This window comes from Triticum urartu, chromosome 1A, assembly GCF_056163025.1.
Source record: "Triticum urartu cultivar PI428250 chromosome 1A, HENAU_Tu73, whole genome shotgun sequence".
In the NCBI taxonomy this organism is placed as follows: domain Eukaryota; kingdom Viridiplantae; phylum Streptophyta; class Magnoliopsida; order Poales; family Poaceae; genus Triticum; species Triticum urartu.
This window is the reverse complement of record NC_141873.1, coordinates 132738490-132754649: the sequence shown is the minus strand read 5'-3', so window position 1 is coordinate 132754649 and position 16160 is coordinate 132738490. Positions and strand designations below refer to the sequence as shown.

General features: G+C 48.1%; 1 pseudogene; it reads left to right on the top strand.

Moving 5' to 3' along the window:
• Nucleotides 1-11312: 11312 nt before the first annotated feature.
• On the top strand, nt 11313-12201 carry LOC147990358 (E3 ubiquitin-protein ligase SINA-like 10; annotated as a pseudogene).
• The last annotated feature ends 3959 nt before the right edge of the window (nt 12202-16160 follow it).

Below are 16160 nucleotides of genomic sequence, written 5' to 3'. Positions count from 1 at the left end.
TTTCCAAAATGAGAAAATATTGCGATAGAATAGCTTTATTTAAAAAATAGAACATTAACACAGTATGACAAAGCACAATCATGTTGATAAAGGACAGTACTGAGCGGTGTGAGGGGCCCTATGCTGCCACGACTCGATGTGGTGAACCTGCAACTCCACTCGGATGAGGCCAGCCTAGAGTTCCATGATTCAATTCATGCGCCTTTTTCTGCAGTTCACCAGAAATGAAGCAAAGATTGCATCATTCAGCTAGCAAGAAGTACATGCTCTCGTGAGCTGGCAGGTTCTTCTTTAGTAGTTGCACTAAAATTCAGCAGCATTAAGGTTGGTTGTCCTGCTCATGTATGGTGCAACTATAATTTGCTTATCCTTTTGTGCAGTTCCACTAAAATAAAGTGCCATTGTGGTGACAGTGATGGCTCATCTTGGAAAAGCTAATAAAATGTTGCACGAGATTACCAGCCGAATTTGATGGAGATTTGGGAAACTCCAATCACCATTTTGTGCAGCTCCACCAAAATTGATAGATGTTGCCCGCGTGACATTTTAGTTGAACTGAACAAGACACTCATTCAAAAAAAATGTTTTGTGCAGTTAACCAAAAGGTCACAATAGCAACAAGGTGAAATGGATATCCCTATCTGCAAAAAAGATAGAAAGTAAAAAGTTGTTGGTCAATAAGAATATACGAAACATACACGAAATGAAAAGAAGCATCTTAATTATGTTCATGGCAATCACGCAAGGATAGTAGAAATTTTAAAACGTCGGCAATGCTTCATATTACCGGAAGCATTACGATCAACTATGACATTCGTCAAATATGGGATTACTTTAATGGTGGCATTGCTTGTTTACCAGATACAGTAAATCAACAACAGCTAAAGAGTTGGTTTAAGGGCATGGGACCATGGGGACACCAGGTCACTCAGCAGCGTAAAGAAGCAACTTACTTATCATACTGGGGAAAACAGCAGGAGTACCATTTGTAACACAATTTAATTGCATCATATCACTGGAGGCATTAAATTAACAATAACACTGGTTAGACATGTCCTTAAGGTAATAGTGTGATCGCTTCATTTTACATGCGCCCTTACATTAACAACAACAAAATGTTGGTATAAGGACATGCGACAGTGGACGCATCAGCACAATGTACCTACAAGAAGGCATAAAGTGGTGATGCCGAGTTTGTTCATGCTTTGTGAGGGCAGCAAATATAATCCTGGATACCTTTTACTATGTGAGGGCACCAAATCTAATCCTAGAGACCTTTTACTATGTGAGGGCAAAAAATCTAATCCTAGAGACCTTTTACTATGTGAGGGTAGCAAATCTAATCCTAGAGACCTTTTACTATGTGAGGGCAGCAAATCTAATCCTGGAGACCTTTTACTATGTGAGGGCAGCAAATCTAATCTTGGAGACCTTTTACTATGTGAGGCCAGCAAATCAAATCCTGGACATACTCTGTTGACTTGTCCACTAGCCGCCCCTTTCTATCCTTTTTTCAACCAATAATAGATCTGTTCCTTATCTAGTTTGTACTGAGTTTTCCCATTATTTCCCTTTTCAACCAAGACACCGGTTGGGTATCCGATCTCTACTACCTTCCCCCTGTTATTTCCTCTTTGAATCAAGTCCTAGATTCATGCTACGACTTCCCCCCTTTCTTCATTGTTTGAACCAAGTTCTAGATTCGAATGCATGAAGTAGCTTTACCTCTAATAATACTAAAAATTTAGGTGGATTTGGAAGAGCTGGTGGAAGTAGAAAAATATGCACGTGCAGACACGTGGGGAGCTAGGGCAGTAGAGCAAGGCCGCTTTCGAAGAACTTGTACCTGAGTGTGACGCCCCGAGACCGATGCGCTAGGTGTCCTCCAGTTATTCGCTGTTGTTGCCTTGTCATTTGCTTGTGTGTTGCATATTGCCATGTCATCATCATATTACATCATCATGTTTTCAAAACTTGCATCCGTCCCGGTCTCCTCGTTCCGTCCGTTGTCCGTTCTGACCCCAGACACACTTGCACGCGCCCGCGGCATGTCCGAAATATTATTTTATAAGTGGCTGGAAAATGTCCTCGGAGTGGGTTGAAAGTTGGCATGCGGTGTTTTTATGTTGTAGGTAGGCCTCCTGCCAAGTTTCATCGCAATCGGAGTTCGTTTGATAGCCCAACCGTTAAACTATAGCGGCAGTTTAGCCGGTCTTTTCGTCGGACGTTTTCGGTCTCTGGAAATCGTGCCGGGCTGCTTCTCTCCCCTCTTCTCTCAGACCAACCTGCTCTACACAATCCACCTAGGCCCATGCCTAACCCTCTTTGCTCAGTGCATCGACCCCTCGCCTCGCTGCCCGAAACTGTCCCGGACCCGACTCGAGCAGTCGTGACCGATGGGTCCGGAACATCCCCAAACATCTACAAAACATCACAGTTTTCTTATTTGGACTCCCTACCTATTTTATTCTCATCCGTCGGATTTCGATCCGATGATCCAAATCCCTCTTCTTTAATCCTTTTGCTATATATATCAGACAAACCCTAAAAACTAGGTTGCTTGTCCCCCTCAGCCGCCACCCACTCCAAATTCCCCTCGGGATCCATCCCCTCGGTAGCTGCCGCATCTTCCTCGTATCTGCATCAATCCAACCATCAACCCCCACCTCTCCCTCTCAGATCAACCGCGCGCTCGATCCCGATTGGGTCGAGGCCTCTCCTCCTCCCTCGTCTCAGCAGGTGCCCGAGGCCTACCCTGCCCGCGCCGGCCCTCCTTGACCAGCAGAAACCAGGAGCTCGAGCTCCTTCTCCCACGCCCGATGGCCTCCGCCCGTGCCGGTGCTTGCTGCCGGTGACAGCAGCAGCAGCACCTGACCCCCTGCCTCTCTTTCTCCTGTTTTCTCTCCTTCCTCCGCGTGCTCCTCTCTAAGACCCTGGTCTCTCTCGCAGGAACACCCGCGCCTCCAGATGATGCTCCAGAGCTCCGCCGGCCCTCAAGCTCGCTGCTTCCCCGCGCCACCATTTGGGTACTGCCAGAGATCGCCGTGCCCGTTCCCGACCTCCACGAACATCTCCAGCCTCCTCTGCATCCGCATCGCGCCCGAGCCACTCGAAGCTCCAAGCTCCCCTGCCGGTGCATCCCGCCTCCATTCCAGCGCCGAGAATGGAACCCCCGCCGTCGGATCCGCGCCCGCACCCTGTTCATGGTCGCCTCCACCTGGATCCGCCCCATCCTCGTCGCCGGGAGACGCCAGCGCTAGGTCCTCGGCCGCCTGCGACCTTTGCTTCCAGGACGAGACCAGCGCGCTTCATCCCGGCCGCGTTGACCCTTCCCCGAGCGCCAAGGCCCAGCGTGCCCTGCCAGGCCGGCCTGCTTCCCCTCCGAACTGGGCCTGGCCCATGGGTGAGGCCGCCCCCCGAGCGCCCTCCTTTTTTTTCTCTGTTGGGCCAGCCAGTTTTGGCCTAGATCATTTTTTTCCTGCCTGCGATTTTAGCCTTTATTCCAGAGACAATTATTTTACAGAAACCCCCCTGTTGTTCATGCATATTTTATCTCTCAAACGGTGCATCATATTAAAACAAGTTATATATGAAACTTGCTTAGAATTTTGTCTAGATTCATAATTTCCAACTTTCATCTATGTTTGAAATGTTTAAAATGTTGTTTGATTAAATTTGCTCCTATGCCATGTTAAAATGCTTTAATTCATAACTTATTAACCGTAGCTCGGTTTTAAATAATCTTTATATGTAAATGGGGTAGAAAAATGCCTAGTTTAACATGGTGACCTTTCCTTGCATGTTTAACAACCCTAAAATTGTGTTTAGGGGAGAACAGTACCAAACCTAATATATGCATATGAGCAGTTTCCGGACTTGTTGTTTTGTTATTCCGGCCTCATTTAAGCTTGCCTAGATAGATAGTTTCATTATGCTTCATCTCTTGCCATGTTTATCAACATTTAATATTGTTGGGTACATAAACGAGATCGAACTAAATAAACGAATGTGGTGTTTCGTCAATATGCAACTCGTTGCATATTGAGCTCCACTTAATTTGTAGGATTGCTTGTGCACTTTGCCATGCCATGCATATTAAACCGGACATGCATCATAATTGTTTGCGCATCATGCCATGTCTATGTGGTGGTTGTTTACTATGTTGTTTGCTTCTTTGCGGTGTGTCTTCTTCGGGTTGGTTCCGATAACGTCGCGTTTGTGAGGACCCGTTCAACTACGTCCATTAGTCTTCTTCATGGACTCGTTCTTATTCCTTGCGGGATTTCAGGCAAGATGACCATGCCCTCGAAATCACTTCTTTCTTTGCTTGCTAGATGCTCGCTCTTTTGCCATGCCTATGCTACGATACCTACCACTTGCTTATCATGCCCCCCATATTGTTAAGCCGAGCCTCTTACCCACCTTGCCCTAACAAACCATTGTTTGGCTATGTTACCGCTTTGCTCAGCCCCTCTTATAGCATTGTTAGTTGCAGGTGAAGATTGGGTTCGTTCCATGTTTGGAACATGGTTATTTTGTTGGGATATCACAATATCTCTTATTTAATTAATGCATCTATATACTTGGTAAAGGGTGGAAGGCTCGGCCTTATGCCTGGTGTTTTGTTCCACTCTTGCCGCCCTAGTTTCTGTCATATCGGTGTTATGTTCCCGAATTTTGCGTTCCTTACACGGTTGGGTTATAATGGGAACCCCTTGACAGTTCGCCTTGAATAGAACTCCTCCAGCAAGGCCCAACATTGGTTTTACCATTCGCCACCTAGCCTTTTCTTTCCCTTGAGTTGGCCGGCTCAAGAGTCATCTTTATTTAAACCCCCGGGCTAGTGCTCCTCTGAGTGTTGGTCCAACCTGTCAGCTGCCGGTGGCCACCAGGGGCAACTCTGGGCTGGCCTACCGGAACATTGGACAATCCGGTGTGCCCTGAGAACGAGATATGTGCAGCTCCTATCGGGATTTGTCGGCACATTCGGGTGGCTTTGATGGATTTGTTTTACCATTGTCGAGGATGTCTTGTAACCGGGATGCCGAGTCTGATCGGATCGTCTTGGGAGAAGGAATATCCTTCGTTGATCGTGAGAGCTTGTGATGGGCTAAGTTGGGACACCCCTGCAGGGATTTGAACTTTCGAAAGCCGTGCCCGTGGTTATGTGCAGATGGGAATTTGTTAATGTCCGGTTGTAGAAAACCTGAAGTTGATCTTAATTAAAATACATCAACCGCGTGTGTAACCGTGACGGTCTCTTTCCGGCGGAGTCCGGGAAGTGAACACGGTGTTGGAGTTATGCGTGACGTAGGTTGTTCTAGGATCAGTTCTTGATCATAGTTTCTCGGCCGTGCTTTTGCCTTCTCTTCTAGATCTCATTTGCGTATGGTAGCCACCAAATATGCTAGTCGCTTGCTGCAGCTCCACATCATACCTTTACCTTACCTATAAGCTTAAATAGTCTTGATCGCGAGGGTGTGAGATTGCTGAGTCCCCGTGACTCACAGATTCTTCCAAAACCAGTTTGCAGGTGCCGAGGAAACCGTGCAGATGACGCAACCGAGCGCAAGGAGGAGCTCGATGAAGATCTTGTCCTTTGTGTTGTTTCGTTCTAGTTGATGAGTAGTGGAGCCCAGTCGGGACGATCGGGGATCTGTGTAGCATTTGGGGTAGTCGGACCTAGAGTGTATTTGGATGAATGTAATGCTTTATTCCTGTATTGTGTGCAGTGGCGATTGTAAGCCAACTATGTATCTTTTTCCATTATGGATTACATGGGTTGTGTGAAGATTACCTCACTTGCGACATTGCTTTCAATGCGGTTATGCCTCTAAGTCGTGCTTCGACACGTGGGAGATATAGCCGCATCGAGGGCGTTACACTGAGGGTCGTCAGGATGTCGGCGGCAGCAGGTCCGATCTGCGCGCAATACGGCAGGGAGGAAGAAGGGTCGGAGGACCTCCCGAGCCGGGGCTGTGTCAGAGAGAATGTCATGAGCAAAGGATCAGGCCCCGCCGGCAGCTGTGGGTTTCCTCCCTCGCCGACGATGACCGCGTGAACGATGCACCTTTTTGTCCTCTACACACACCGACCAAAGGGATCTAGCCGGATCTGTGACCAGCGGTGAGCGGAGAGAAAATGTCGCTACCGCTGTCTTGTTTAGATATGGAGAGGATGAGAGAATGAAGAGAGCAACCCTAGTAAAGCAAGCGCTCAGGCCCCCGCGTACATATATAGTGGAGTGATTATCTTTCTCTCTCCACAACAAGCGTTTCAATTTGTGTATGTGGCATTAAAGATAAGAAACTCTCTATTTAAGGTGACTAACTTTACGACTCCTACTTACTACTACTAGTAGTATTGTTCACTTGTGCTCCCCGACCCTCCATTCATTGAACAACCCCACGGGTGAATAAACATACAGTACTAGTATTTATATAGAATGAACAAGCTCGAACAATTTTCGCGTAGTTAAAAGTTGAGGGCGAGGCTTTTCCCAAGCAGTACGCATGGCAGTTTTCGCGTAGGCAGTTTGACAGAGAGGCGGGGAGGGTGAGGGAGTAGTGGATTCAACTTACTGCTGGAAAGGTCGGGCTGTGCGATTTGATGGCGCGTTACTGCTGGAAAGACTTGTGATATGACTACTCACTATAGTCATGAATTACTAGCACTACGACCGGGGTGATGCCCCCCTTCCGTTCCGCACTCTAATCAGGTGCATGACACGTCGACCCGGATGCTGGCTCTCCCACATGTCGGCAAAGTACGTACTAAGAAGGAGCAAAGAATCATGCGGTATATACTACTCACGTCGGAGGAGTGCGAACCACGGCAGCCCAGTGAACCAGCAGTGCGAACCATGGCAGCCCAGTGAACCAGCAGTAGAAAACAATGTGGTGATATGGCCATAAAAAACAATGTGCTACGGTCCAGACTGTAGCATGTATAGTATTACTCCTCTTTGTTTGGATCCCTGAGTTAGTGCTAGTTTGGGTTGAAATAGTCTCAAATTATCCAAACAAGAGGGGTTAGTTTGAGCTAGTTTGCTCTAAACCAGCTAAAAAAACTAGCCCGGTGGAGAGGTTCTAATTGGGTTAGTTCTCGTCGGGCCCACTAAAAGAGAACTAAAAAATCTCCCCTGCCCGAACTAGATCGCTCCCTACGCCCCCTCGCACGACTCCTCTCTATTCCCCATCGGGCCGCCCGCCCAAGCGCCGCTCCGCCGCTCGACCAAGCGCCACTCCATTGCTAGCCCTCTCTCTCCTCTGGCCGCCCTCTCCCTCCGACCTTCAAAGCTCTCCTTGCTCCCCCTTCACCGGTCGTTTTTCTCCCTCTGTCATGCGCGGCGCTGGCGCAGCTACTAGGGAGGTCGTGAGAGGGGTGAGTTTGTTTGTTCCTTATTTGTCTCACAACCATATGATTGATCTTGCTCGCTCTAGCGCTAATTCTGATTTGGAAAAGTAGATCCTGATTAAACTTGGTATAGATTTGTGGTGCATGCATGGAATTGTTTGATGCTGCTTGAGGAGGTAATAAATCTTTCTAGCGGCCCAAAGATTCAGTTCACCTTTCTAGGTATTTCAGTTTCAGGCTTGCATTATTTCTAGAGGCCCAAAGATTCAGTTCACCTTTCTAGGTATTTCAGTTTCAGGCTTGCATTATTTCTAGAGGCCAAAAGATTCGGTTCGCAGTCTTCGGCAAGCGGCCCTGCTACCCATGTCGGTGTCGACCTCAACTCGCAAGCGCCGGCGTCGGAGGGTTTCCTGGGGCTTGGGATCTACAGAGCCTTCCTCCAAAGCAACGATGAAGAGCTCCTCCCTGGGTGCGTGAGGGGCTCCAGGTCCCTCCCTATCGTGAATGACTTCCGTGATGAGTTAGCTCATGCTTTGTTTCATGGAGTGTTTTTTTGTGAAGCTTGATTGATGACTTGTATGTTTAAGTGGGATATCTCATTTTTATGGACAAAGTAAAATTTATCATGTTTTGCATGCTTGATTTGTAAAGATGGTTCGTTTATGTCAATTGTGAGCGGGAGGGCGCCACACAAGAGCCGGCCACACAAAATCCGGCAGGAAATAGGGTCCAAAGTAGTCAAATGATTGAGAAAGAGAATTTATTGTCAATCTAATCCTGCCATCCATACACCTCTTTGGTTTAGAGTTAGTTCAGGGTTAGTTTAGGGTTAGAATCTAACTCTAACCTCTAACTCAATTAGAGTTCTCCTCGTATCGGTTCATCTCCATCATACTTTCCCCATTCCCGTGTTTTCAGTATCCCGCGAATCAAAGAGGCCCTTAGACTGGTTTAGGTCCGGTCATTTTTTATAAACATGTTATGTCCAAAATTTAATGAACGTGCTCCGGTTTGTACAAAAATAATCCGGTTTCATGTAGTAATTTATTTATTTATTTATTCTTCTGCGGGGGGTTTGCATGTAATTCGCGAGGTCTGAAATGTAAAGTACCCCGACATATGCTATGCGTTGTGCATGCACTACGACCCAGATGCTCTATGTCCCACATGTCGGCGAAAGGGAGCACATGAAAATAGACTAGGAGGATAAATGCATGAAAAATATGTATTGTGAAGCATAGCAGCGGTTCGAAAAGGAGACCTAAAGTGATGTCAGGTATAGGTCGCACGCACCCAACTAGTGGTACTAGACAGACGACTACTTTTCCCCTCAAAAAAAGAGGTACGAGTGCTCAGTACTCCTGTTCTATCAACATGAGTCCCATCTGACAACAGCATCTGTGCTACATCTAGCTCTTCTCCCTCGTTTCTCTCTTCTAATTCTAAACTCTGCCGATGCCCGGTGGGCGTGGTGGGGATTTGCCTATGGTCAGTTTGCTCAACTGCGGCCCCACCTCACAGTGAAAACATTACGACTGGAATAAAAATGCCATATACTCCCTCCGTTCCTAAATATAAGCCTTTTTAGATATTTCAAATGGAATACAGCATACGGATGTATGTAGACATATTTTAGAGTGTAGATTCACTCATTTTGCTTTGTATGTAGTCACTTGCTGGAATCTCTAGAAAGACTTATATTTGGGAGGCCTTGTAGTGGCCTATGTAGACAATTTCCTCGTAGACGTGGATGTGCAGGTCAACGGTTTCTTGCATGGCGAGGCACTGCACGATGAGCGCGGCCTCGAGGTGCACATTCTTCGTCGCGACCTCCGGCACCTGCAGGGCCACTAGGGCTTGAAAGAGTTTGTCACCATGGAGGCCGATGAGGGTGGCAGGCAATGAGGAGCCTGGGCGCGCGGGCTGGAGCAGTACGACAAGGTCATTTGCGCGCTTCTTGACGGCGGTGAACTTGCGAATGGAGTGGACCATCATGTCATCCATGCGAGAGGCGAAGCCGGCAACAGCGAGGGCTACGACACCGATGGTCACAAGCACCGTTTGGAAACGCTGCGTGGTGCGGGGCCGTAGGCCGGCGTCTTGGATGATTTGGCACAGCCGACTACCGCTCGCTTCCATCGCCTCCATAGGTGCTTGTGGCTTCTGGTCACTTGGTCTTGGAGTGGATTGAGTAGTGTTGCGTATAGACTAGGAGTAGATGGATTGGAGTGGTGGGGCACCTTTATATGAGAGTCCAAACTCTGTTCCATTCACATCATGCTGGCTCTATTCTGCTTATCCAATTAATTACCTCTGCATGCTAATTGTGGATGCATCATTGACCATTCAATGTCTCGGGAACCGCTACCCTCTCCCTCCTTGGCATTCAAGCTGTATCAATGTAAATGCGTGTCAGGAGACGTTCCCGTCGATGGTGAGGCGCCTATGGTGACTTCGTAAATTTCAAGATGATATGACGACTCAATCTTTCGGAGGTGCTCATAGGGGTAGGGTGTGCATGTGTGCGTTCATAGGGGTGAATGTATGCGCGTGTATATGAGCGCTTGCATCTGTACTATGTTAAAAAAACATAAATGCATGTCAAAAAGAGACTAGTCAGTACTAGTATACTCAATATTGTGCACCACGACCAAGGCGGAGAGGAAAACGAGAGAACTATGTATTTATTTATGGTGTAGATTCACTCATTTTGCTCCATATGTACTCCGTCTTGGTGTAGTCTAGTCACTTGTTGAAATCTCTAGAAAGGCAAATACTCCTTTCCGGTTTACAAGGCTCACATAGCAATTTTGTCTCATGCAAGAGCCTGGCTATATGCGTGCTCCAAGGTTCGCAACTGCCACGTTCAGGTTGCGCTTGGCTCTTCGCCTCTTCGAGAAGACGAACAATGATGTTACTACTACTACTACTTCTACAGTATCGAATCCACCACTGCATGTTCGTCCACTGCATGCGGGAGGGATAGCTTGTTATAGTATAAGCAAAAGCATGTCCTCGTCTGCGAGCCACCGAGCGCATGGGCAAGGGAGAAGGCGTGTAGTAGTAAAATCAAGCTTCTCCTTGTTGTATGAGTTGACGTGACACATCATAGCACCGGCCCCACATGCTTGCCTGTAAACTTGGCAGAAATACCCACAGTGTACAATATATTCGCTGCAACCTCTAACATTTACCCCACCACAATATACTCTTGTCTTGACCAGATGAGCGTGCAAACTACAATCACGAGGATGACAGGTAGGGCCAAAAGAATATTTTAATAAAAAATGCTTCGTGACGGCCTCATAGCATGGAGCCGAACCCAACGATTTTAAGCTTAGAGGCATAGTACACGCTATCCTAGACTACTCTACACATGAAACTGCCACACGAGCGTCCGAGCTGCGCTGGGCTCTTCGCCTCTCCGGGAAGTCGAACAATGATAGAGTACTACTGCAATGGAGGAGTACTACAGTATGCTTCTAGCCATCTGACATTGAATGAACTGCTGCATGTCCACCGCGTGCGGGAGGGAGAGCGTGTAGCGAAAGCTTCTCCTAGTCCTACCAGCCACCACGCTCATGGGCGAGGGAGGGACGCAACTTCATTGACTTACTGCTCCTGCCTTTGCGTGTATGATAGGTGGGCCCAGCGGGTGGGTGGCCCACCTATCATACAACCAAAGGCAGGTGCAGTTAAGGCACCGGAGCTTAGTCCATGAGGGAGAGGGTGTTGTAGTAATCAAACTTCTCGTTGTTGTACGAGTTGACGCGACACACCAAAGCACTGCACTCGATATATTTCAATAATTTGCATTTACCGATGCATTAATTACAATGCATGCATGCATGTTGTGACTCTCGTTTTGATACTTGCATGTGTTGATTTAATGCACCTTAAAGTAGTATGAATATGTGACGCTAAAGCTTTGTAATGCCCCGACCCTAAAGCGAGAGATGGTTGTGCACGAGGAGGGCGAGATCGTGCAGATGGAACAGGACCTGAAGATGGACCTCAACTTGCTCCACTGTCCCTTGTGCCTCTGCCCCTTGAAGCCTCTAGTGTATCAGGTTCGAATACACCTCGTCCGTTCGCCTGATCGAGCAAGGTGCAGGTTTCTTGATTGATGTGCCAATCGATTGATTTGCGCATTGCAAGGGAGGGCACCTGGCCTGCGTGGACGGCCTCGTCGAGCGCCCCGGGAACCAGCGGCAGTGCCAGAAGTGCGAGGGCGGCAGTGGCTTCGACATGCGGAACACGGCGGTGGATGTCGTACTCTCCTCGGTGAGGGTGGAGTGCCCGCACGAAGGCTGTGGGCTCTATGTCACTTACCACAAGCTTGCCGATCACCAGAGCATGTGTTCACTCATGCCCTGCGAATGCCCATGCCCGTCTGCGGCTACGAAGGCCTGCCGCCGGCTCTCTCCCACCACATCAGCATCGTGCATCACATGCCCATGCACATGATCCAGTACGGCAAGGTGCTCCAGCTGCAAGTGCCACTGTCAGAGCCACGGCTCTTGCTATTCGTGGAGGAGGACGGCCGCGCGTTTTCTTGGTCAGCGGTGTGCTCGATATCGGCACGCCTATCGCCATGTCGGTCGTCTACATCAGAGTAGCGGCATCCCCACTGCCGCACTACGTGGCCAAGCTGTGGGAGAACAACCCGCCGGGGAGCCCGAAGGCAGGACCGACACCGTCAAGGTGGAAATGGAGGTGACAAGCAGCAAGGATCCCGATGACGTCGCCGTGCAGGAGCTGACCTTCTTCATAGTTCCGCCCAAGCTGCTAGCCGGGGCTAAGCTGGTGTCCCTCCACATTCAGATTGACAAACTCACGTCCTAAATGATTCTATAGTGCCTTCTGTTTGTCTTATTAATATGCTAATATAGGGGTTAGCTCGGTCTACTTTAGCTTAAGAGATGGTGGGTTTTGGTGGCGATGCAACAATTACTTCAACATCAGATCAGGAGTTAAAGTAATTTCCAACAGTCGAACGGATATTTTGTGTCTTTTGGATATAAAGATCCTTTGGGTAAGAAGTATAACGGAAATAGCTTATATGCTTGTTTGTTCAGGAAGTGTTGCATACTTGTGCGAGTTGACGCGACACATCAAAGTAGTACTACTACTAGTAGTACTGCCTCCGATCCTGAATTCTCTGTGCATAAGTCGAGGCGCATATACTAAGGTGGGCTTGGTTGTGTCTATACTTGGACAACTCACCCGACTCCGCACCAGGCAGACGATGCTCGTGTCATGTTGGTGCCATGTGCGGCCTGCACATTAACCAAAATCTCATGCCTCCAGCTTAGCCTCCGCGTTTTAAACTTCTCAATCTCAAGTCCAAGGAGCAACGTGAAACCTATGATAGAGCCAATTGGATGGTTGAGAACACTACAATTCGTAGCTTCAGATGCGTGTGTCAGACAGGACGACTGAATGCGTGCACCTCTTCTCTTCCTCTATAATGTACTAAACTCTGAGTACAAGTGTATGTGGGTGGCATCGACCTAGGCAGCTAGAGATGGTGCGTGCGAGAAGTCCTGAGAGAAAGGTCTAATGCATCTGGACTAGTCTATAGCTCGCCACGAGGCTATTCCCGTCGAACGCCCCAATAACTGTAAGATATGTATCCGACGGTGCTAGTTATTGAACGTACACAGCAGTAGAAAAAGAACCACCATGGCATATGCTACACCACGACCGAGAACACGTGCCCACGTTACGCCATCCGGGAATAGTGCCGCACTTCGAAACTAGAAGCGTCAATAAATTTTGAGTTTGCGTCTCGTCACATTGCAAACTACAAAAAAATTCCACCACTCATCATCTACCTTGGTTGGTGAGATTTTTGAATTGAGCCCTATAAACCGGAAAGGAGGTAGTACTACCATGCTATATTTAATTGCAAACCTATTCACTCTGATCACAACCTAAACGGCTTCCCACTTAGTAGTGTATTAGTACTCGGTTATAAATACTACTATGCCAAGATAACTGCACATTCCTCCTCAACTCCTCATCCACAAAAACAAACAAGTCATTCATCATCCTTCCCTTGCATCTGCGATGGCCAGTGTAAGTTCTGGGTCGAGAGATTACCACCAGGGAGAGGCAAGCATGGAAGTGGAAGCATGAGAGATGTCCCGCCTTGCCGCGAAAGCATCCGACATGTCCCGCCGCACGGAAGTAGTAGCACATGTTGGAAATATGCCCTAGAGGCAATAATAAAATGGTTATTATTATATTTCCTGGTTCATGATAATTGTCTATTGTTCATGCTATAATTGTGTTATCCGGAAATCTAATACATGTGTGAATACATAGACCACAACACGTCCCTAGTGAGCCTCTAGTTGACTAGCTCGTTGATCAAAAGATAGTCATGGTTTCCTTACTATGGACATTAGATGTCATTGATAACGGGATCACATCATTAGGAGAATGATGTGATGGACAAGACCCAATCCTAAGCATAGCTCAAAGATCGTGTAGTTCGTTTGCTAGAGCTTTTCCGAATGTCAAGTATCATTTCCTTAGACCATGAGATTGTGCAACTCCCGGATACCGTAGGAGTACTTTGGGTGTGCCAAACGTCACAATGTAACTTGGTGACTATAAAGGTGCACTACGGGTATCTCCGAAAGTGTCTGTTGGGTTGGCACGAATCGAGACTGGGATTTGTCACTCCGTATGACGGAGAGGTATCTCTGGGCCCACTCGGTAATGCATCATCATAATGAGCTCAATGTGACGGTACGAGTAAAGTGACTTGCCGGTAACGAGATTGAATGAGGTATTGGGATACCGACGATCGAGTCTCGAGCGAGTAACGTACCGATTGACAAAGGGAATTGTATACAGGATTGATTGAATCCATGACATCGTGGTTCATCCGATGAGATCATCGAGGAGCATGTGGGAGCCAACATGGGTATCCAGATCCCGTTGTTGGTTGTTGACTGGAGAGTCATCTCGGTCATGTCTGCGTGTCTCCCAAACCCGTAGGGTCTACACACTTAAGGTTCGGTGACGCTAGGGTTGTAGAGATATTAGTATGCGGTAACCCAAAAGTTGTTCGGAGTCCCAGATGAGATCCCGGACGTCACGAGGAGTTCCGGAATGGTCCGGAGGTAAAGAATGATATATAGGCAGTCCAGTTTCGGCCATCGGGAAAGTTTCCGGGGTCACCGGTATTGTACCGGGACCACCGGGTGGGGCCACCTATCCCGGGGGTCCACCGGGTGGAACCAGCCCCTGGTGGGTTGGTGCGCCCCCCTTGGGCCTTCCCCTGCGCCTAGGGTTGGAAACCCTAGGGGTGGGGGTGCCCCACTTGGCTTGGGGGGCAAGCCACCCCCCTTGGCCGCCGCCCCCCCTTGAGATTCAATCTCTAGGGCCGGCGCCCCCCTAGGGGCCCTATATGTAGTGGGGGGGAGGGAGGGCAGCCGCACCCTAGCCCCTGGCACCTCCCTCTCCCTCCCCTGACACCTCTCCCTCTCGTTGAGCTTGGCGAAGCCCTGCCGAGAACACCGTTGCTTCCACCACCACACCATCGTGCTGCTGGATCTCCATCAACCTCTCCTTCCCCCTTGCTGGATCAAGAAGGAGGAGACGTCTTCCCAACCGTACGTGTGTTGAACACGGAGGTGCCGTCCATTCGGCACTCAGTCATCGGTGATTTGGATCACAATGAGTACGACTCCATCAACCCCGTTCTCTTGAACGCTTCCGCTCGCAATCTACAAGGGTATGTAGATGCACTCCCCTTTCCCTTGTTGCTAGATAACTCCATAGATTGACCTTGGTGATGCGTAGAAAATTTTAAATTCTGCTACGTTCCCCTACAGTGGCATCATGAGCTAGGTCTATGCGTAGTTTCTATGCACGAGTAGAACACAAAGCAGTTGTGGGCGTCGATATTGTCAATTTACTTGCCGTTACTAGTCTTATCTTGATTCGGCGGCATCGTGGCATGAAGCGGCCCGGACCGACCTTACACGTACGCTTACGTGAGACTGGTTCCACCGACTGACATGCACTCATAATGTGGCTAGCAGGTGTCTGTCTCTCCCACTTTAGTCGGATCGGATTCGATGAAAAGGGTCCTTATGAAGGGTAAATAGAAATTGGCATATCACGTCGTGGTTTTGGTGTAGGTAAGAAACGTTCTTGCTAGAAACCTATAGCAGCCACGTAAAAACTTGCAACAACAATTAGAGGACGTCTAACTTGTTTTTGCAGCATGTGCCATGTGATGTGATATGGCCAAAAGGATGTGATGTATGAGATTGATCATGTTCTTGTAATAGGAATCACGACTTGCATGTCGATGAGTATGACAACCGACAGGAGCCATAGGAGTTGTCTTAATTTATTTATGACCTGCGTGTCAACATAAACGTCATGTAATTACTTTACTTTATTGCTAAACCGTTAGCCATAGTAGTAGAAGTAATAGATGACGAGACAACTTCATGAAGACACAATGATGGAGATCATGGTGTCATGCCGGTGACCATGATGATCGTGGCGGCCCGAAGATGGAGATCAAAAGGAGCAAATGATATTGGCCATATCATGTCACTGTTTGATTGCATGTGATGTTTATCATGTTTTACATCTTATTTGCTTAGAACGACGGTAGCTTAAATAAGATGATCCCTCGTAATAATTTCAAGAAAGTGTTCCCCCTAACTGTGCACCGTTGCGAAGGTTCGTTGTTTCGAAGCACCACGTGATGATCGGGTGTGATAGATACTAACGTTCGAATACAACAGGTGTAAGCCAGATTTACACACGCA